Below are 24,853 nucleotides of genomic sequence, written 5' to 3' on the forward strand. Positions count from 1 at the left end.
TCTACGAATGAAGGTTCACTACGGTGATGCGCGTTTGTCACAGATGCAAGTCTACGAAAGGAGTAGGGAGTTCGCAAATGATGTGACTTCAGTGGAAGATGCTCCTCGTCCAGGTCACGCACAACGAGTTGTGACTCCACCAGAACATTGCAGCAGTTGAAATCATAGTGAAGGAAAAAGGCCGTGTGACACTGAATGACATTGCAGCATGTTTACAAGTTAGTCATGAGTCAGCATACCACATTGTGCATGATGTGCTCCAGTTTCACAAAGCGTCTGCAATATGGGTGCCACGGCAGCTGACTCCTGAAATGAGAGAACGACGTGTTGATGCTTGTGAAGAACTTTTTTTTCGGCGGTTTGAACGAGAAGGTGATGGCTTCCTTGCAATAACCGTTACTGGGGACGAAACCTGGGTTCACTTCCACCAACCGGAAACGAAGAGAGCGAGCAAGAAAGGTCGCTATTCCTCATCACCAAAACCAAAGAAGTTTCAAACAGAACCATCAGCAGGGAAGGTTATGCTGACTCTCTTTTGCGACGAAAAAGGCGTCATTTTGGAGCATTATGTGCCTAGAGGGACCACTGTCACCAGCGCATCATACACAGATCTCCTAAAAAATCATCTGGGGCCAGCAATCAAATCAGAGCGAAGTGGATTGCTGTCAGCAGGGGTTCTTTTGCAACATGACAAAGCAAGGCCCCACAATGCCCGTACAACAGTTGCAAGAATCACAGACCTGCATTTTGAGTGTCTTCCTCATCCACCATACTCACCATACCTTGCCCCAAGTGATTTCCATATGTTTGGACCACTCAAAGACGCAATGGGAGGAAAGAAGTTCCGTTCTGACGAAGAGGTACGCCACACGGTCCATGAGTGGTTGTGCGGACTACCAAATAACTTTTTTCTGAAGGAATGTATGTACTTTGTAAGCGCTGGTGGACTTGCATTGAGTGTGGGGGAAATTATGTTAAAAAGTGATACAGGTTTGTGCCACTTCTGCTCGATAAATAAAATTTTTTAAAAAAATTTAAGGTTTTAATTTGACTCTGCCTTGTATTAGCACCAGCACTTGAAATGCCTTTGCCTGACAAGAATTCCGACGTGGACCCAATGGAATACTTTTGGGATGCATTAGAACGTCGACTACACTCCAGACAGCAGGGTCCGTCATGAATAACTTCTCTGTTTACGTTGTTGCGGAAGAACGGATACTCACTTCTACACACACATTTACACCCATCAATAGAAGCGTCCTCATCGCATTCAAAGCGACATAAACGCGAAGGGTGGACGCAGGCCATATTAATGTCCACTAATAGGTGTCCTGACACTTCTGATTTCTGTGTTGACATCGCTTATCACTCTCTGTCGAGTAATCTTTTGTCTTGATTGCTTCAGAAGTATCCCAACATACAATTTTTTAATAATTTTTCTATGTTTGCGTTAGCTGTCGCCAGCACACCGGTCGGAAAAGATGTAGGGTGAAGATCGATGGCAGACACTGGATCAAGTGCACCTGTCACGAAAGAGCCCAGAGACAGACTCGCAAGTAACAGGCCGCCAACGCCCTCTCGACAGCATGTATTTAGGCATCCGTCACTGACCGGACTGACTCACTCGCGTCACTGACTCACAGTTCCAGTTGGCGTCTGTCTGTTCACAACACAGCGTATGGTAGTATCTAGCGACCAGTTTTGGGTCTCTGGCAAGATTACCGATACTTTTTGCAAGAGGACTATTACTGGATGAGCTTGTACCACAACACATGCACTCTATTAAAATCAAGTAGCAGTATCTGTTCATGTAAATAAAGAACCGTATTAATACATGTGTGCATTTGTGCTGTAGAAAGAGGATACTGGCCACCCATAGCTTCCTCCCCCTTGATTTCTACGGTACAAGACTCTACAGTGGCAACGAGGACACTACATTTTCGCCTGCTACTTTTTACATTACACAGAGTGAGGTATCATGGTGGTTCAGACAGTTGTCTCTTATTCAGTAGTAGCAGTGTGCAAAATTCCTGTCCAGCTGTCTCGAGTTAGGAGACCAGTAGTTTCCCTGAATCAGCTCAGGTGAATACCAAGTTGATCGCTTACACATGTCACTGCAGATTTCTTCCTTATTCATGTCAGTCTGAGCTATCACTATCTCTACTAAACTAGATATTGACGCGATATTAGTTCTTGCTGTTCTTTTATTGTTTAGTCTGTGTCTTCAATGTCACTGTTTAATACTGTCTTTCTACTTTTCTTTTTATGTCTGTTTCAAACTAAACAGATACAGGTTAATACTTGACAATATGAGACATGTCTCAATGAGAAGCACCTGTGCTACATGTATCTAGTTGCCCTTCTTTCCCAGGTAGCACCGTTATTTTCAGTATTTTAGTTTTAAAAGGATCTACAGCCACCGACATTTGTCTGAATGATAACGTTCTGTCACACTTGATAGATATACATACTTCCTTACTTTACATTCATTACTGCACTATTGTGTCTGTGTCAAAAGACTGTGTATGGCATAAAATAGTGCTAACTCAGTTTGACACGAACGCTAGATGAGAATTTTTGTGTCGAATTTCTTAACAACTATACTACGTAGCTTGGTGCCAAAGTGTCAACCCTTACAGATACTTGATTGATTAACCTCAAAATGACCTGAGAATGAGTATTTGCTACAAGAGACTTCTGTTAAGTGTTTCAGTTCTTCTAGTGCGACGTTTCACACTACCGTTGTTCGTCTGAATTTTCGTACTATGGACCTCAGTTTTCCTGTGAGCGTAAAGATGAATGCTCTCTCTGCCACACTCAGTCTGATTCTGGGGGGACACGCGTGCAGATTTGTCTATAGCGTGATATACAATGGTGTAATTACATCTTGTTTTCCGCTGTACATACATAACATTATCTTCTGAAAACCTTCCGAAAATTTTATCTGCATAAACCACCATCAATTGTCGTGTTTCATCAATACCAAAAACCAATAGAGTGAATAATTTTAGGAATCTCCGTATAAAGTTGTAAATTCACCGACAGCAGTGTCAGTCCTTACACGTGCTTGATAAATGTTTTTTAAATTAATAGTGTCTTGTTTGAAAGTGATGATAACGTTTGTCTTATCTCTTACCAACTGCTTTCAAATCCAAGAGCATATTTGACTCAAAAGACATCTACGTAGCCCAAAGCAGAAGTAGTTGCTCATCTCATCTTGACATTCCACTAGGACGTTACCAAGTACAAATACTGTTTTCAGCTTTAATCTTACTGCTCTTTCTGGCATTGGGACATCTCTGTTCCTGCAGAAAGGTTTGTACGTTAGGCCGAAAATACCTGACAATATCTCTTGCAATAGTCGGTATATCTGTTGGAATAATGTCTTAGAAAATGCATATATATGTTTGGAGCCAGTTCCATTTGGATGCATTAGCAGGGACTTGAGGAATTTTGTCTTAGCACAACGTACTAGAGTTACAATTACCGATCATACTCGTATATTGTCTGGCAGGGTGAACCATTCTTCTTCTTTCGTTTTTCTGCCAGTATTTATGGACCAATCAGTTATTACAAAGTTCTTTTGAAGAGCGTGTTTCGCCCATGAAGATGACTATGTTATGATATTTACGAGGAAAAACATACATGTCTTAATCTTAATCATGTTGAGTACTATAGCTGACATAAATTAATATGATCAATGAAAACCATCTTCGTTGTGAAGTTACACATTTATGGTGTTAAGACCTGCTTCATTCGCTGGACAGCTTCAGGTTGCCAATTTGTGCTGAAGTCATGTCACAAATGATTTAGTTGCTGTATGTACTGTTAAAGAACAAATGCGAAAACACTGAGTGTAAACTTTCTGCCGACCACCTGACGTAAGTACGCAGAGCATAACAGCATGCTGTTTACAGTTTACTTGACAACCTGAAGATGTTCAATGAACGAAACTAGTCGTAGCACAATAAATGTGTAATATTACAGCTGAGGTGGTTTTCATTAATCGGTAACACACGCCTAACACACATTTCAGAACCCCTTACATGCACATGCTCAAATATGAACACAATACTACGCTTACATCTAATGTGATAAACTCATAGATATTACTGCATATTAACGCGCAATATAAGCTAAATATTGAGTTACGTTTTCGTCAGTGGTATGTGGCGTTTGCCGTGATAGTTCTGTAAATTGGTCCATAAATTTTCATAAAAGTTGTATACATAGGGCTGTCAGCTCAGCCTCTGATCAAGTGTTATGTATGGCGTGGCTAGCATACATTAAATTCTTAAATTTCTGCACATGTGTGGTCTCGGCCTCATTGAAAAGGTTCACTGTTCATGGGAAACTACTTGCACTGATTTTATGACGGCGAAATCTGTAGCAAACATGCCCACAGTAGCCACCGAGTTATAACATAATCAACACCACTCGTTCAGGGACAATATTTCTTTACAGCCACAGAATCAAGGCTTTTCAAAAATCATATCTGGGCTGAATTCACAATTCATATCACTCCAACAATATGGATACATTTACTATGTGTAGAATTTAAACAGAATGATGTGTTGAAAACTGATATGTGCTCCATTTGCGATGACTACACCAGTGGATACTCTACCAAGTTACCTGCAAATAAAAAAAACACAACATACATACAACACACATTCAGACACAAAGAACATGCACATGTAAATGCAAATGCACTGACAATTCTTAGGTGATGATCTAGGCTGACACTTGTGATGGAGGTGATGTTAACTCTTTGATCACTCATATCTATCTGCAATCGTTCTTTATAGTGTACAGAACCTTCCAAAATAAGGTATCCCTCCAACTGTAATACTTTACCAATTATGCCACAACCACCGCCCATCTTTATGAAATTTTAGTAGGATGTTTTACCTCCACTGATGGGTAGTGATCTAAGAACAATGCGATTGCTCAATGGTTATCAGCTTCAAGTTTCTTTATTCCATCATTCAATGTAATACTTTCATCAGTTTTGAACCAATATATTCCTTTGTTACCACATCTGTAGGTTTCATAGCTACACCAGTATCTGAACGTTTACGATATTCAAAGCTGTTATGTACACTACATGATCAGAGGTGTCCGGACACCTGGCTGAAAAAGACTTACAAGTTCGTAGCGCCCTCCATCGGCAATGCTGGAATTCAATATGATGTTGGCCCACCCTTAGCCTTGATGACAGCTTCCCCTCTCGCAGCCATACGTTCAATCAGGTGCTGGAAGGTTTCTTGGGGAATGGCAGCCCACTCTTCACGGAGTGCTGCACTGAGGAGAGGTATCGATGTCGATCGGTAAGGCCTAGCACGAAGTCAATGTTCCAAAACATCTCAAAGGTGTTCTATAGGATTCAAGTCAACAATCTGTGCAGGGCAGTCCATTGAAGGGATGTTATTCTCGTGTAACCACTCCACCACAAGCCGTGCATTATGAAGAGGTGCTCGATCACGTTGAAAGATGCAGTCACCATCCCCGAATTGTTCTTCAACAGTGGGAAGCAAGAAGGTGCTTAAAACATCTTGTGCTGTGATAGTACCACGCAAGACAACAAGAGGGGCAAGCCCCCCCCCCCCCCCCCCACCATGGAAAACACGAGCACACCACAACACTACCGCCTCTGAATTTTACTGTTGGCACTACACACGCTGGCGGACGACGTTCACCGGGCAGTCCCCATACCCACACCTTTTCATCAGATCGCCACATTGTGTATCGTGATTCGTCACTCCAAACAGCGTTTTTCCACTGTTCAATCGCACAATATTTACACTCCTTACACCAAGCGAGGCGTCGTTTAGTATTTACTGACGTGATATGTGGCTTATGAGAAGCTGCTCGACAATGAAATCCAAGTTTACTCTCCTCCCGCCTAACTGTCATAGTACTTGCAGTGGATCCTGATGCAGTTTGGAATTCCTGAGCAATGGTCTGTATAGATGTCTGCCTATTACACATTACGACCCTCTTCAACTTTCGGCAGTCTCTGGCAGTCAACAGACGAAGTCGGTCTGTGCTCTTTTCTGCTGTACGTGTCCCTTCACGTTTCCGCTTCACTATCACATAGGAAATAGTAGACCTAGGCATGTTTAGGAGTGTGGAAATCTCGGGAAAATACGTATGACACAAGTGACACCCAATCACCTGACCAAGTTGGAAGTCCGTGAGTTCCGCAGAGCGCCCCATTCTTCGATCTCAAGATGTCTAAGGACTACGTGGCAGTAGGTGGCAGCACAATCCACCTAATAGGTAAAACGTATGTTTTTGGGGGTGTCTGGATACTTTTCATCACATAGTGTAAATGAGGCAGTCAGAAAAGTTTGAAGGGTTGCGGTGGGGCGAGGTTTGTTGTCATCGTCGTTCGTCTCTTATTAACTGTCCACCTACCTCAATACTGCTTCTTTTGACGTCCTTTCACTTTACAGTAGTAGATACTACCTAGGCAGTGTAAAGCAGTGTTGATGAAGCCACTACCTAATACCTACCACACAGAGGCCGCGTAACTCAAGTTGCTGATGAGTTCCTGTAAGTCCGTTTTAACAAATTTCGGGTGGTGGGAAAATGCAGTTTCCCTGCAGTAAGCCTGGTTTTTATTCTTAAGGAAGCACATAAATTTGCTATCAACTCCGAATTTACTATTTTAACTACTCTAAAATTCCCAGCTCACAGTCTGTACAAAATGTTCTCACACGCAAAATAAAGCAGTCAAAATATCTATGTCCGACCCGATTAATGTTCGATCTGACAGTCACTGACCAACTACCATAACGAGTTGAACATTCGGTCGAATCAGTGGTCTTCAATGTCTGAAGCAGTCACTCATGTATTCCATGAAGAATACGGAATATGTCACGCGGAATTTTCATAAGGACCGAAATATCACATGCTCATAACACATCAATTAACTAATTCAGAAACATCAAACTTTGTTCGTAACTCAAACCTCCTTAGTTATGACAACTTCTAAACGCAATGAACTCAATAGTTCTTCATTTCACACACAGTTTGCACAGTGACATGTAACATGGTCTTTCACGTACGACAGCTAGCGAGTGACCCTCCCTCTGGCCCTCTCCTCTCTGCATATCTAACTATCTGTGCGCGGGGACAGCTTAATTCTGACTGGATGATGGGTCTGATTGAGCAATCAGTATGATCCTTCTACATCATTCTCGCGGCAAAACTTGCCTCAGCCAGCCACTACTCAGAAAATCAGTGACATCATTACACTTCTAATTTCTAATATAATGTTTAATAAAATAGACCAAAATACAAAATAATCTTTAAATTAATTTAGAAACTTATTCCACATCCGACTTCTATTCTGGCTGCTCTCTTACAAAAGCAAGCACACTACGAGATATGTCATCAGCATCGTGGTTGCACCACAACTATGCCAAGATTCAATTTTATCAGGTTTTACATAAAACAATATTAAGTGTGTCCCACAGACACTCTCTCATTCATTCCGATGTATATACACAACAAAATAATAAGGAGATAATAATTTTGAATGATTTTTACACTACAAAACTGCAGCATAATTAAAGTTTTGAAAAGAATAATTCCAGTTAAATGATTTTATGTATTGAGAGTTCTGGTATGACTTTAGATGACAATAAAAGACAAACTGCTATTGTTTCTAACTGTGTTTTGAAACATAAGTGTCTGTTTTTGGACATTTAAGTAATTTTCTCAATTTCCGGAAGTATATGAGATAAAAATCTGAAATTTTGACCGGATTCTTTTCTTAATAACATAAAATGGTATACCAAGATTGAACAAAATCGGTTGATTATTACTACGGTTTACTTAGATTCTTAGGGGGTATGAATTTACGTTTGTACTAGATGGTACTGGAGTCCATTCTCACTGCTACTAGTATCAGCTGCGCTGTGAGTCATAGGCAAGACATAGCCCTGCAGCCACCGAGCTACACGGGTGCAGGCTTTACTGCAATCAATGTTATCTCGTAATAAATTGCTACGCTACACAGCCCCTAAGAACTTAAAAATACTCTTGAGTACATTTACTGTTCTTAAAATGGCAATGTTATCACTGAACTCTTTAATTACACTGACACATTTAACTATTGGGCTTATAATGAAATTTCCTCCTACATACAAGGAAAAATTTTTCCAAATGAACAAATAATCAAAAATTACATTAGAATTTTCTACACTGTTACATCAAATGGCAAAGGCTTTGACTTGATAGCGAATAACAAAATCAATTTACAAATTTCCTCTTTTCACCAGAAATCATATCTTTTTTACAAAATTACTTATTTTAACATTTTTCCACAAGAACTGATCTAACAAACCATTTACTTCAGTACATATTCAAATTTTCCTTAAAATTACAAATTTCTGCAAACAAAAATACCTTACAAATTTGTTATATAGACTGAACAGAACCAAACATTTTGCAAGTCGCTTTGTCAGCTTTGAAGAAATCCACTAAACTATTTTTTGTCGCTGTGGTGAACGTTCTTATTATATCTAGCCACTTTACAATTGCTATTCTAGTGCTCATGAAATTTATGAAACTATTTTAATCGCTGTGGGAAGCATCTTTTTTATCTAATAATTTACACAAAATTAAACATTTTACCCTCGCTGTTCTAGTGTTCATGAAATTAATTATTTTAATCGCTTTGGTGAGTATGCTATTTAGTAGACGAAAACATAGCTGTTTGTTCTTTTTACACAAAACAAATTAACTGACTTTCTTGTCGCTTTGGTGTGCGTCCTTTTTGTCTAAACACTTAAGTTTCTGTTGACACATATGGGTCATAACAACTTTCATTTTAACACTCACACATTGGTTACGTTAAAGGCACGTCACTGGGATACAGTGTCCAAAAAAATGGCTCTGAGCACTATGGGACTCAACTTCTGAGGTCATTAGTCCTCTAGAACTTAGAACTAGTTAAATCTAACTAACCTTAGGACATGACACACATCCATGTCCGAGGCAGGATTCGAACCTGCGACCGTAGCGGTCTTGCGGTTCCAGACTGCAGCGCCTAGAACCGCACTGCCACTTCGTCCCGCGATACTGTGTCCAGCTTTCAGTCACAGATCGCGTTTTTCATAGTCTCGTACCGGGTTCAAATGGTTCAAATGGCTTTGATCAATATGGGACTTAACTTCTGAGGTCATCAGTCTCCTAGAACTTAGAACTACTTAAACCTAACTAACCTAAGGACATCACACACATCCATGCCCGAGGCAGGATACGAACCTGGACCGTAGCGGTCGCGCGGTTCCAGACTGCAGCGCCTAGAACCGCTCGGCTACCTCGGCCGGCTCGTATCGGGTTTTTCACATTCTTTGTACGTGCAAAATACAGCTACGTCTAACTTTCCATCCTTAATATCTGCATCCTAACTTTACACTCACATATTTATCATAGTCCATAATTTCTGTTCTCATTTCAAAAGCAAAACTTTACGATGAACCTTTCAAAATTTTTATTGTACTCTAAAATTCAGTTCTCATTTTCACACAACCTTTTTCCCAAGACAATTCTATATTCATTGCAATCCAAAATCTTGTATACAATTGTGCCACATATTATTAATTAATTTCAGTAAAAAATGAATTAACCTCTACTCAGAATTATCCACAGTACCCAATTTGGCACTACTACTTTTCTCTTATTTCAAAAAAATCATCTTATGCCTTTTACAGTGAGAAATTACTTAAGCAAGTTCTGGTTGAAAACATTAGTCATTCAGACAAAGTTTACACACGTTTACTTTATCAACTTTTTCTTTCTGCAAAAATTTCATGACTTTACATAAACTATTGTACAAAGAAAATGAAAAATTATCGATAATACTGAAAATCACTTACGCCAACTTCTATGGTTTTCAAATAAACATCATTTACAAAATATATTTACTTATTTAATAGGTACATTTCTTCTGCCTTTATCCCAAAGATCATACAAGAACATTTCTATTTGTTCCGAAAATTTGCTTAATCATCACCTGTTACATAGCCACATTCCTTTATTCCTTGCTAGTTTTCCTTTCATTCTCCATCTACACTTGTTAGTTCTTTAGTCATCTACATTCAAAATTGTCTTTTTGTCACTTTCCTTAGAATTTTTCTACATACACTTTTACTACAAGAGGGAAGAGGGAAAGAAGATAGCAAAAAGTTCTGAATGATGAAGAATGAGGTTGACAATACGAAACGAAAATGAAATAACATTGACAACAACAAGGGATGCCTGTGTTCGACAGAAATCTGATGATGCAGAGAACGTGCGTCCCATGAGGCCGATTTTAACACTTTCCAGTAACCACAGGTTACAGCCATCGATGTGAAAAATTTTGCACCCTTAAACTTTTGCAATAATTCTTCTATACCCTCAGTCCAGTCACTCTCTGGTAATATAATTTTATCTAACGCTCTGGCGTCCAAAACAAGCCTAATGGAACTATCCTTTTTAGATACCACAACTAATGGATTATTATACACGCTAATTCCCTTTGCTATAATCCACCATTCGAGCATTTTCTGTATCATTTCTCGAACTGCTTCTTCATGCACTTCCGCAACAGCAAATGGCTTTCTGAAAAATGTGCATCCTCTTTTATAGTTAAATAGCACTCATAATCCCAAACTAATCCCGGTTGGTCCGATAACACTTCCTGATGTTTACTTAATATTTGTCTCAAATCATCCTTTTATATTTCAGTCAAATTTGAAAATCCTTGCATTTTTTCGTCAATTCTTCCCTGAATATTTTCTGCCTCCAGAGGATCTACTTCCCTCCTTTCTCCATATTCATTATACCCCTCAATATATTCTTTAGTTCTGCAATAACGAATAGGAAGGTAACTTTGTTCATTGGCTACATACGGCCTTTTTTCCAGTGAAAGGAATAGCTACTGCACTTCCATCTACTATAATGACCACTTCATTATTTCCAAAATCCACCCTTCCTTGGTCTCTTTGTAAGAAATCTGCACTTACCACCATTTATACACTAAGTTCACTAATTATTAAGAAGTTCTGTTCTAACTGCACCCTATCTATACTAATAGGCAGCATTATTTCTTGTTTGACTACTTTTTCACTTTTTCCAATGGCCACAATGATGTTTAATCCACTCACTGGCATTATAACAACCTCCTTACTACCAGGGAGAGCATTTATAAAATTCTGCAATGCTGCACATACATCATAACCACTGTTTAATACACAAGGAACGTTTTCATTAAATAGCGTTACTTCAATTATAGGTTGTCCTATATTTCTTTCTCTGAATTCAGAATCAGGCGTGTCTAATAAATCCTTCAATACATCACATCTATTGAAAGCTACCCCTCCTGTGGAAATTACACACATATTTACTGGGTTATCTTAATCTTCTTTAATTGTGGCAGCTTTCACTAGCCTGTCCACAGTTGACTGATTCTGCGTTGATTCTGCAACGTTTCCCAAGGTGTTGTCAGAATTTACACAACTACCCTCTGCTTCCTCCTCTTCTGTTTCTTCCTCCTCACTATCTGAAACTACTCCATTTAGTCCTTTAAGACTTCCTCAGCCCTCTTATGCTCTTCCTCTGGTGCTTCCAATACTGTTTCCCCTATTGTTGCTCTAATTTCACACCCTAAGGTAAGCTCCTCATGTGCTTGGCAATGCTTATTCACCCCACCTCCTTTTCTGAATCATCACTTTCCACTGATTGTTCCTCATTAACCCGGTTCCTGTAATCTCAGTTCTGACCTTTTCTCTCGCAAGCTTCGGCTACATTTCTGTGATAATCACAATTTTATATAGTGCCTCGCTCCTTCTTTGTTTCTGTAATCTTACCCCCAAGCTGTTCATTCGGTGCCTTTCTCACAAACTGCCATTAGTTTTCCTCCTCCTCCTCTATGCAGTCATTGCCCCTGACATTCCTGCGTCACTCCGTCCCATCAGCTGATCGCTGGTGCTGGTATTCGTTGCTTCGGCCTCTGTCATTGTATCGGTTTCCAACAGAACCCCCTCATCCTCGGTACGTGCCTCTGTAATCATTAGATCTCTGTATTCCTATTCTGTTCACTTGTACATGTGCTCTGTTTTCAATTTGTCTAACAGGCGGCCTATAGTCCCTTCTTGCACTTTCCTCCTCTTTCAAAATATTCTCCACTCTCTCGAGATAATGGATAAGTCGGTCAGTATCATCTCTAGGAGTCGATATTATTTTCTTTCGCCAGTGTAATGGCAACTTGTTCTCTATTCCCATATGAACCTGTTCAGTTTCTACTTTCGAGCTCAAACAGGATAAAGTTGTAACCCATTTTTGTACAAATCTTTTAACACTCTCTTTCTTGGGATCATATTTTTCACCGAACCAGAATTTATTCAAAACCTCCATTTGTTTCGTTTTTCCCCAATATTCCTCGAAAAAGGCTTGCTTAAACTCCGCTAAAGTGACACATTTATGTGAGGCCAAATTTTCCGAGATTCTAGCCTCACCCATTAGATTTTATGTAATAAACCCAATTTTCTGTTTGTCATTCCAATATCTGGGCAATACGTAATCAAAATCACTCCAAAATTTCTTAGGATGTATATTTTTACTTGGATCAAATCTCAGAAATTGTCGATGAGTCACATAAGCAATTTCTAATGAACGTATTACACCATTAGGCACCATACAACCACTTCTGTCGTTAACACTTAGCTCTACTCTGGTTAGTCTACCTTCATGGTTAAACAACCGCTCATCTACATTTGCACATTTAAACTGATTGAAGTTAGTTTTAAGGTTAGTGATTTTATTAGCCACTTGCACTCCAATCTTCGCACACACATCTTTTCCTTCCTTAATTTGATTCTCCAATACAATACGACTATGCTGACATTGGTTTTCTACGTTGTTAATCTGAATTTACTTGTTCCATCAACTGTTTCTTGTCACCAGCAACTTGCTTAATCTGTGAAGTTAATTCACTTTTTACTGTTACAACAGCATGATTACACTCTTGTTTTACCTGACTAGTCTCTCCTCTTATACTGTTACTAAACAATGTCATATCATTTTTCCAAGAATCCGTTAATTTAGAAATTTTATTTTCAATTTTTGATTCTATTTCCACTGACATGTTAATGAGCCCTTGATAATCTACAGAATTCAAACCGTTATTTATATCAGAACCCGTTTCATTAACTTCAGTACGCAATCCATTCATTTTAGTGTTATTTCAGAGTCCATTACCTTCATATTGAGATTCATCTGACCCATATCTTTTAAAATATTTGCTAACATATGTGATACACTATTTTTTGCTCACAAGCAACTGACACTCGTTCCTGATTTGTTTTCGTAATTGTAACAGGCATGAATGGGACATCAGTTTCCACAATATTCTCTTCATTATCGGTCCCATTATTAGCATACACTGAATCAGGCAAACCACTATCATTTGCTTGTGACACATCAAAAGTAAATTTATCAGTCATTGAATCATCTACATATTTTTCTTTACCCACATCTACCTCCACTCCCTCCTTTAATGTCTCCTGGTTCTTATTTGCCGCCATGTCGCGAAGTTTCTTTGCGCACACACACATTAAACGAAGTAGAATAGCACTTAGCTTCTCTCTTGAGTTGTCAACTCGGCGAGACGGTACAGCGGGTCCGTCACCAAGCTCTGCCCCAGCAGGTGTAGCTTCAGGGTCCAATCTCCGGCCACTGCTGCCAATTGCCGCAGACTGCCGGCTGCTGCTACCCGCCGCCTCCCAAAGCTCAGCTGATGTCGACGTCGTTAGCCGCCTCTTCGCCTCTCACACCAGTTGCTCTTTCCACTTTATTTTTCCACTTCGCTACTATTGTCCTATTAAAGTTCCTTTATGCACGTGTGGGTCCCTCTCTTACCGGGTTCAGTACACTGCTGTTTTTAAAGTTCATGTACACTCGAACTTTCCTATTTTTCCCGGACGCTACTGCACCAACTGCGGCGGGGCTGGGTTTGTTGTCATCATCGTCTTTCCTCTTTTGTTAATAGTAAACCTACCTCAGTACTGTTTCTTTTGATGTCCCTTCACTTTGCAGTAGTAGATTCCAGCTAGGCAGTGTGAAACAGCGTTGATGAAACCACTACCTAATACCTACCACACAGAGGCCGCGTAACTCAAGTTGCAGAAGAGTTCCTGTTAAGTTCGTTTTAACAAATTTCGGGTGGTGGGAAAATGCAGTTTCCCTGCAGTAAGCCTTCGGAAATTCTCGTAAACTGGTTTTTATTTTTAAGGAAGCGCATAAATTTACTATCAAGTCTAACTGCTCTAATATTCCCAACTCAGAGTCTGCACAAAATTTTCTCACACGGGAAAAAAAGCACCCAGAATATCTATCAGTCCGACCCGATTAATGTTCGATCTGACAGTAACTGACCTACTACTATAGCGAGCTGAACATTCGATCGAATCAGTGGTCTTTAGTGTCTGAAGCATTCGCTCAAGTATTCCATAAAGAATACGGAATATACCACGCGGAGTTTTCACAATGACTGAAATATCACAAGCTCATAGCACATCAATTAACTAATTGACTAACATCAAACTTTTCTCAAAATGTTCGTAACTCAAACCTGCTTAGTTACGACGACTTCTAAACGCAATGAACTCTATAGTTCTTCCTTTCACATACAATTTGCACAGTTGTAAGTGTACTGTCATATCGCTGGATTGGTTGCGGAGTATCTTTGTGGGCAGCGCGTTTGCAGAGTCGAGCAAGGGATATGGAACTGTTATGTTGGGGTGTGGATAGGCATTGTTATTATGGAAGTTCAAGTGTTACTCCAATTACTATTACAGTAAAGTGATGAAATATGGAAGCGATTCAGAGGGAAGAACGTAATGATGAAATTAAAAATGAACAGTACCGCCGATAACTTATTTGTGTATCCTCTCGTTCTGTGTCGCACAGAATCAATCATCTTTACCGTGTTCGGTCTCTCAAAATGAACTAATGTGTATTAGTAAAAATTCGCTAGCATAAAAGAGTGCAATCAAGTGCCAGTGTCTTGTAGCGAGTGTGTGAACGTGCGTTCGGTCATCGCGTTTCCGCCTCATCAACGATCAGCCACGCAGCAAAGGTTCCGCATTTCGACAATCACCCGCGACGTGTTGGTTACGTGTACGCTTGTCGAAGTGATATTGTGGACAGATATTCATTAAGAAATGTTAATCCGCATAAATACACTCCTGGAAATTGAAATAAGAACACCGTGAATTCATTGTCCCAGGAAGGGGAAACTTTATTGACACATTCCTGGGGTCAGATACATCACATGATCACACTGACAGAACCACAGGCACATACACACAGGCAACAGAGCATGCACAATGTCGGCACTAGTACAGTGTATATCCACCTTTCGCAGCAATGCAGGCTGCTATTCTCCCATGGAGACGATCGTAGAGATGCTGGATGTAGCCCTGTGGAACGGCTTGCCATGCCATTTCCACCTGGCGCCTCAGTTGGACCAGCGTTCGTGCTGAACGTGCAGACCGCGTGAGACGACGCTTCATCCAGTCCCAAACATGCTCAATGGGGGTCAGATCCGGAGATCTTACTGGCCAGGGTAGTTGACTTACACCTTCTAGAGCACGTTGGGTGGCACGGGATACATGCGGACGTGCATTGTCCTGTTGGAACAGCAAGTTCCCTTGCCTGTCTAGGAATGGTAGAACGATGGGTTCGATGACGGTTTGGATGTACCGTGCACTATTCAGTGTCCCCTCGACGATCACCAGGGGTGTACGGCCAGTGTAGGAGATCGCTCCCCACACCATGATGCCGGGTGTTGGCCCTGTGTGCCTCGGTCGTATGCAGTCCTGATTGTGTCGCTCACCTGCACGGCGCCAAACACGCATACGACCATCATTGGCACCAAGGCAGAAGCGACTCTCATCGCTGAAGACGACACGGCTCCATTTGTCCCTCCATTCACGCCTGTCGCGACACCACTGGAGGCGGGCTGCACGATGTTGGGGAGTGAGCGGAAGACGGCCTAACGGTGTGTGGGACCGTAGCCGAGCTTCATGGAGACGGTTGCGAATGGTCCTCGCTGATACCCCAGGAGCAACAGTGTCCCTAATTTGCTGGGAAGTGGCGGTGCGGTCTCCTACAGCACTGTGTAGGAACCTACGGTCTTGGCGTGCATCCGTGCGTCGCTGCGGTCCGGTCCCAGGTCGACGGGCACGTGCACCTTCCGCCGACCACTGGCGACAACATAGATGTACTGTGGAGACCTCACGCCCCACGTGTTGAGCAATTCGGCGGTACGTCCACCCCCGCCTCCCGCATGCCCACTATACGCCCTCGCTCAAAGTCCGTCAACTGCACATACGGTTCATGTCCACGCTGTCGCGGCATGCTACCAGTGTTAAAGACTGCGACGGAGCTCCGTATGCCACGGCAAACTGGCTGACACTGACGGCGGCGGTGCACAAATGCTGCGCAGCTAGCTCCATTCGACGGCGAACACCGCGGTTCCTGGTGTGTCCGCTGTGCCGTGCGTGTGATCATTGCTTGTACAGCCCTCTCGCAGTGTCCGGAGCAAGTATGGTGGGTCTGACACACCGGTGTCAATGTGTTCTTTTTTCCATTTCCAGGAGTGTATTTATGACTTAGAATGTAAACAGTGCAACCTGCGATTTTCTTATCGTCTCAGAATATAGTTGTTCATACCAGATATAGGGCAGTGTTGTGTTTGACGTTGAGTGGCTCCCCTAACCCGCTTGCAAATTTAGATTCATAATTTCAGGCAAGCTAGCAGCAGTGTGGAGCAGAACAATATGAACGCTGCGGGAGTATCACGTACATCGTGTGGACAGGGCGCACGGACAAGGAACGACAGCCAGTTAAATAGTCCCCCCCACCATTTGTACCCTCGGGCATGTTACACAGTGACATCTCACATGGTCTTCCACGTACGACAGCTAGCGAGCGACTCTCTCTCATCCTCTCCTCTCCGCATATCTATCTGTGCGGGGGAACAGCTTAATTCTGATTGGCTGATGGGTCTGATTGACCAATCAGAATGATCCTTCTAGATCATTCTCACGGCAAAACTTGCCTGAGCCAATCACTACTCAGAAAATCATTGATGTCATTACACTTCCAATTTCTAATATAACGTTTAATACAATAGACCAAAATACAAAATAATCTTTGAATTAATTTAGAAACTGACTCCACTTCCGACTTCTAACTGCTCTCTTACAAAAGCAAGCACACTTCGACATACGGCATCAGCATCGTGGTCGCACCACAAAATTCCCACGATTCAATATTGTCAGGTTTTACATGAAACAATATTAAGTTTTAACGTATTTCCTACAGACACTCTCTCATTCGTTACTATATATATACACAACAAAATAATAAGCAGATAATAATTTTGAATGATTTTTACACTACAAAATTGCAGCATAATTAAAGTTTTGAAAAGAAAAATTCGAATTAAGTGATTTTATGTACTGAGCATTCTGGTATGACTCTAGGCGATACTAAAAGACAAACTGCTATTGTTCCCAACTGAGTTTTGAAACATAAGTGTTTGTTTTCGGACATGTAAGTTATTTTCTGAATCTCCGGAAATATATGAATTAAAAATCTGAAATTATGACAGGATTCTTTTCTTAATAACATAAAATGGTATACAAAGATTGAACAAAATCTGTTGATAATTACTATGGATTATTTAGATTCGTTCGGGATATGAATTTATGTTCCTACTAGATGATACTAGAGACCGTCTTCAGGGATAGTAGCATCAGCTGTGTTCTGAGTCATAACAAAGACACTATCCTGCAGCCACCGGGCTACACCGCTTCATGCTTTGGTGCAGTGAAAGTTATCTCGTAGTAACTTGCTACGTTACGGGGTGTTGCAGTGCAGGTTGCAATAGGAAATATCTGTGAAGAGAAAACTTCGGTTCGATACTGAGTTAATTAAAAAAAAAGTGTGTGAATTCCTATTGGGCCAAACTGCTGAGGTCATCGGTCCCTAGACTTACACACTACTTAAACTAGCTTAAACTAACTTATGCTAAGAAGAACACACACACCCATGCCCGATGGAGGACTCGAACCTCCGGCGGAAGGGTCCGCGCAATCAGTGACATGGCACCTCTAACCGCACAGCCACTCAGCGCGGCTGAGTTAATTAGCACTGGGGTTAGCCAGTCAGGCCGTTGTGGATGCATTTTCAGTCAGCCTAACAGTTAGTATTAGCCTTTCTCAAAGCATAAATGGTAGTGCACAAGATTGCTCGGCTTTTGTGTTGGGTTCGATCTTTACTACGTTTCTGTGTTCAGTTTTTGTATCGCTCTCTTGTTTGGCTTTAGGAAACTAAACCAGGAACACATATAACAACACCGTTTCTGGCAGGTTACTTGTACAACGGCCTGAATGGCTAACTTCAGTGGTAACTAACTTGGAAATGGTGCAACGTATGAAATTTTTATCTTAACACTTCAGCACACCGTACTCTCAACCTTGCAAGATTTTCATAAGTAAGTACCGTTTTGAAATTAAAATAAAGACGTGCTAAGATATCTCAATAATTTTGTTTTTCAATGACAGCCTGTAGCTTATCTACGCACTGACGCCATTACAGTCTGATTCTTCCATGTTTACGTTGTGTGCTGAGTGTTTAAGATGCCTCCGATAGTCGTGAGTCCTGCCGACTATTGAGTACGGGCTGTTATAAGATCTCTTAGTGCTAAGGGCCTAAAGCGATCCGTATTCATCATGAGATCTGTACAGTTTACGGAGAAAACGTTATGAGTGATGGAATTGTAAGGAAGTGGGTGAGAGCATTTAAAGATGGTCACTAAATGTGCATGATGAACAACGGAGTGGGCTTCCTTTGGTCGTTAATGAAAGTTTGGTGCGGGAAGTGGACAATGAGGTGAGAGAAAACAGACACTTTACGATTTCCTCCTTGCGGGATGACTTTCCTAATGTTTCTCGTAGTGTTTTGTATGGCATTGTGACCGAAAACTTGAATTACCGAAAATTGTACGCATGTTGGGTACCGAAAATGTTGACGGATGTGCATAAAACTAAACGTTTAGACAGTGCATTGGCTTTCCTTGAGCGGTACCACAACGACGCTGATCATTTCTTAAGTCAAATTGTTCCTGGCGATGAAACATGGATGGCCTACGTCACAAAAATGGTTCAAATGGCTCTGAGCACTATGGGACTTAACTCCTGAGGTCATCAGTCCCCCAGAACTTAGAACTACTTAAACCTAACTAACCTAAGGATATCGCACACATCTATGCCCGAGGCAGGATTCGAACCTGCGACCGCAGCGGTCGCGCGGTTCCAGACTGCAGCGTCTACAACCGCCCGTCACACCAGAATCAAAGCAACAGTCCATGGAAGTTGAGCAAGGGCATCGTTTTGCTGCAAGACAATGCCCGTCCGTATCTGTCGAATCAGACCAAAGATCTCATCACGTATTTTCGATGGGGAACTCTAGATCATCCTCCGTACAGCTCCGGTTTTGCGCCCAGTGACTGCCATCTGTTCCTGCTCTTGAAGAAACACCTGGGCGGTCAGCGTCTTCAAGACGATGGCGAAGTCAAAACAGTGGTGATGCAGTGGTTAACAAGTCAGGCGGCAGACTTCTATGAAGAGGGTATTCAAAAACTGGTACAACGTTATGACAAGTGCATCAATATTGACGGAAATTATGTATAAAAGTAGATTAAGGTACAGGCTTTCATGTAAATATAAAATTATTGAGATATCTTAGCACGTCTTTCTTTAATTTCAAAACGGTACTTACTTTTTAAAAAAACACGTCTCTATATACAATAAGGAAAGCGTAAAATATAAATATTCCTTACAGATGACAGTAGACCATACAGGCACTTTTACGCATTCCTTATTGTTTTTGCATGTTGTATTGTTATTTAGAAATAGTATTTGGGAAAGTAGATTATTAAGTACATTTCTGTGTTGGAATGTTAATAAAGTGACTAAAAGTAGCGTGGTACATCAATCATCTCTGTCAACAAGAAGTAGCGTATCCTGAGTGCAGTCTTGTCTTGGAATATTCACAAATGTCTTACAGGTCCAGACACGTCAGCGATTGCAACGTCGTAAGCCAGTGCCACATGGCATGCACCATTGACGTCATGTCCTTTCACTGCTCGGGGACGGAAAGTAGTTGCTGAAGCTGTCAGCGTGACAGCTGCGGATGTGTCACGCACTTTAGCAGCAGTTGCGCAGTGTGCATCACTTAGCCATTCTGCATGCAGTCAGAGTAGTATGGGATGAGTGTTGCCACGTGGCTAAACGCCCCGTGGTGGAGGTGGCCTGTGGCATCGTCTAGGATGACCCACACTCCGTTACACTTTCATCTTCGTAGTGCGTACTTGGTGTTCCAGGCGCTCACTGTCACCAGTCAGAGACAACTCGACTAGTGACATAGTCGTGCGGCAGTCCTAGAGTTGTTAGTTGGCCTCTGTGGGAAAACTTTTCTATCCTGACCTACTACACACAGAGCCCTAATAATTTGAACAGTCCAAGGGATCTGTTACAGGACATCGTTTTAAACTTAGGGTAACTGAGCTTTTGCCGCGTGGGATTAGCCGAGCGTTCTAGGGTGCTGCAGTCATGGACTGTGCGGCTGGTCCCGGCGGAAGTTCGAGTCCTCCCTCGGACTTGGGTGTGTGTGTTTGACCTTAGGATAATTTAGGTTAAGTAGTGTGTAAACTTAGGGACTGATGACCTTAGCAGTTAAGTCCCATAAGATTTCACACACATTTTTGATCTGAGCTTTTGAATTAACCACTATTTTTAACTGAGATAAAATGGTCTAGATATGTCATTTTGGATTTTAAATTTCGCGCCATTTAAACTTAGACAAGAGTTCATCTTGGATTTTTTGGATTTTCCAACATTTTTTGAATTTTCACCGCTTTATGTTTAGTGCAAGTGTCCTACTTCCACCATCGTGGTTTGTGAAATCGGAGTGTGGGGGCAGGAGAATGGATGAAATCCGGCAGCATTGGATGATATCATCAGGTAATTTCGTCCATTCTTTTCTATACCTGTTGGCAACTTTGCTCTTTTAGATTTATGTGGGCAGATTTCTGTCTTAAATAGTGTACTGTAACACACTTCGTTCATTTTAAATTATTGTTATGAATAATTCTTGATTCCTTAGTGATCTTTTGCTGCTCCATGCACTGTCGAGTGGTTTGCAGAGTACATAAGTAGGTGCAGCTGTACTTACTGAAGATCAGAACGATAACTGACTTTGCAAGGGAAAAATGTAATCTCATGTATACAAGTGTAGAGAAATGGAGAGGTGTCTGGGGCGTGTCCCCTCTTCGGTTTTATTATGGCTTGAAATCTCCTGGAGACAGTGTCAGTAACGTGTCTGAACGTCTGTGGAGGAATAGAAGCCTATTCTTCCTCAAGAACCGAAAATAGAGAAGGTAGCGATGTTGGATCTAGGATCTGGAACGAAGTTCTCACTCATCAAGGTGTTCAGTTGGGTTTAACCGGGATCCGGGCCAGGCTAGTCCATTTTAGGAACGTCATGATCCAGAAACTATTGCATCACGGATGCTGCTTCATTACAGGGTATATTCTCACCCTGACACAGTCATCCCCTCTGAGCTGTTCCTCTAGTGTACGCTCTACACAAGGCTGTAAAAAGCGTTCGCATCCTTCGTATTCTTAATCTCAATAAGGGGACCACTCACTAGCCACGCAAAAGACACCAGTACCTTAGTACTACCTTCTCCGCACGTCTCTGTTGGCTTGGCTCATGATGATAGCTAACGTTCTCCAGGTACTCGCCAAATACGAGGTGGAATCTAAAATTTTCGGGAATGGTGCTGCTATCTGGAAAGTAAGAGTAGGAGATCTTTGCACCGCTAGGTGGCGAGAGCTGCATGTCTGATGAGTCAGTGTGCGACGTGGCATTCAGCTGGGAGGGCGTATTGCGTGTCCACAGTGTTTTCCGCAATACTCCGTGTTTGGTGTGTGGCTCTTTTACGATGGACCCGCGAACAGAACAGCGCGTGTGTATCAAATTCTGTGCGAATCTCGGGAAAAGTGCTATGGAGACCCTTGTAATGATTCAACAGGTGTTTAGGTGACATACCTGTGTGTTTGAGTGGCATGCTCGGTTCAGGGCCGGCCGTACAGGCTTCGAAGATGATGCTCACACTGGAAGGCCCGTTAGCTGCACCACGGCAGACATTGCTGCCAAACTTCAACAATTGGTTCGTGTGGATCGACGTCGAACCATTCAAGACCTTGCGATTGAAGTGGGTATTGGTTATGCATCGTGTCGCTGCAAAATTTGTGCCAAGGATCTTGTCTGCCGATCAGAAGGCACACCGTGTTGAAGTGTGCACAGACCTTCCTCAGACCGCATCTGAAGATCCAACCTTCTTGTCATGGGTTATCACCGGCGCCGAGAGCTGGGTTTACGGTTATGACCCAGGGACAAAGCAACAAACGTCCCAGTGGAAGAGCCCGGCTCTCCAAGACCCAAAAAAGCGAGACGGGGGAAGAGCAAAGTGAAGAGCACGATCAACGTTTTCTTTGACACCAAAGGAATTGTGCACAAGGAGTTCCTCCCATCCAACCAAACAGTGAATTCAGAGCACTACTGTGGCGTTTTGCGACGGCTCCGTGAAAACGTGCGGCGACAACGGCCCGAACTTTGGCGACAAGGTAACTGGCTGCGGCATCACAACACACCCTGTCACACGTCCTTGCTCACTGGGACCTTTTTGGCAAAAAACAACATGGTGGTTTTACCCCACCCACGTTAGTCGCCGGATTTGGCACCTTCCGACTTCGTGCTATTCCCAGAACTGAAACTCAAGTTAAGCCATCGGTTCGACCCTCTAGCGAGGATTCGAGAAGCATCACTGACGGTGATAAACACCCTCAAAGAACAGGACTTCCAGAAAATGTTTGACCAGGGGCAGAAGCTCTGGGACCGGTGTGTACGTGCTACTTCGCGGGTGATGGTGACCATTAGTCCAAAGGTAAGGTTTTTAACAGATGGCAGCACCACTCCCGAACATTTTGGATACCACCTCGTACAAAGCCTCCAAACGGATTTTCAAAGGGTATGTCGCTATTCTTTACTCTAAATCACTCGTTTTCAGTCATCCACTGTCCAGTGGATTCGCTCTTTATACCATGTTAAGAGTCGCTTAGCATTGACTACAGAAGTATATTGCTCACTTCTTCTTTCTTCGTAATGCCCAGTTAAATAGCGAGCTTGAACTTGTTAGCTTGGTCTGATAACTTCTTTTTCTTCATTTCCCGAAAAATCTCTTCATGAATTCGCTGTGTTGATTCTTGCGTTCCTCTGCCGCCTGTTTTCCACTGGTGTTTTTAGCTTTCTGTGCGACTGTGTGACTTGCAACTAGGATTTCAAAGGTTTTGCTTTCTCTGGGGGTATCTTCTGTGGCATTCATTTTTCGTAAATCCTGCTTAGCTTCTTCTAAATATGTAATTTTTACAGTTTTCTGATTTACGATATTTAGTAGCTTTATGTGCTGTGTGTTGCTTATTTATTTATTGCATATTTAGTCTGACCTGAGTATGTCTTAAGCCCATTTCTTACATCTAACCAGGAACAACACATATCAAAGAGATTACAAAACATTCACAATAATAATAATAATAATAATAATAATAATAATTGATACTAATAACAATAATTATAGTAATAGTAAGGGACATTATGAATGATGTAGATAGCACACTTGAGTCCGTATCAATATTATCAAAACCGGAAAGGATGAAGAAAAGGAGGAAATTGACACTCACAAGTGACTGTCAGGGAAGAAAGGAATTTAAATAAATAATTCTACCAATATAAGGGAGGGAAAAATTGTAGGGGAAGGAGACTAACGAAGTTGAGTACATTAAAAAAAGTTTTGCATCACTCTGGTTCCCAGAACTCCTGAAGACAGAAGTTGACTGTGGACATTGTATCATAGACATCGTCCATTTGACTGTTGAGAGATGTCACTAAACTCTCCCAAAGATGTAAACAACCATGCGTGAGCAGCGCCTATTTGACGGAGGGGGTCAAACTGCCGATCAGTTCCAGTCATTCCACCGGGAAAAAGGTACACAGCTCGTGTTGTCTGTAGTTCAACCAAGCCTAGACGGTCAACACCACGTTTCAATCGCGTCCGCATTGTTACTTTGTGCCAGGAAGGGCTCTCAACAACGGAAGTGTCTAGGCGTCTCGGAGTGAACCAAAGCGATGTTGTTCGGACGTGGAGGTAATACACAGAGGCAGGAACTGTCGATGACATGCCTCGCTCAGGTCGGCAGAGGGCTACTACTGCAGTGGATGACCGCTACCTACGGATTATGGCTCGGAGGAACACTGACAGCAACGCCACCACGTTGAATAATGCTTTTCGTGCAGTCACAGGACGTCGTGTTACGACTCAAACAGTGCGCAATAGGCTGCATGATGCGCAACTTCAATTCCGACGTCCATGGCGAAGTCCATCTTTGCAACCACAACACCATGCAGCGCGGTACAGTTGGGCCCAACAACATGCCGAATGGACAACTCAGGACTGGCATCACGTTCTCTTCACCGATGAGTGTCGCATATGCCTTCAAAGACACAATCGCCGGAGACGTGTTTGGAACCAATCCGGTCAGGCTGAAAATCTTAGACACACTGTCCAGCGAGTGCAGCAAGGTGGAGGTTCCCTACTGTTTTGGGGTGGCATTATACAGCGCCGACGTACGCCGCTGGTGGTCATGGAAGGCGCCGAAATAGC

This window comes from Schistocerca gregaria, chromosome 6, assembly GCF_023897955.1.
Source record: "Schistocerca gregaria isolate iqSchGreg1 chromosome 6, iqSchGreg1.2, whole genome shotgun sequence".
Classification (NCBI taxonomy): Eukaryota; Metazoa; Arthropoda; class Insecta; order Orthoptera; family Acrididae; genus Schistocerca; species Schistocerca gregaria.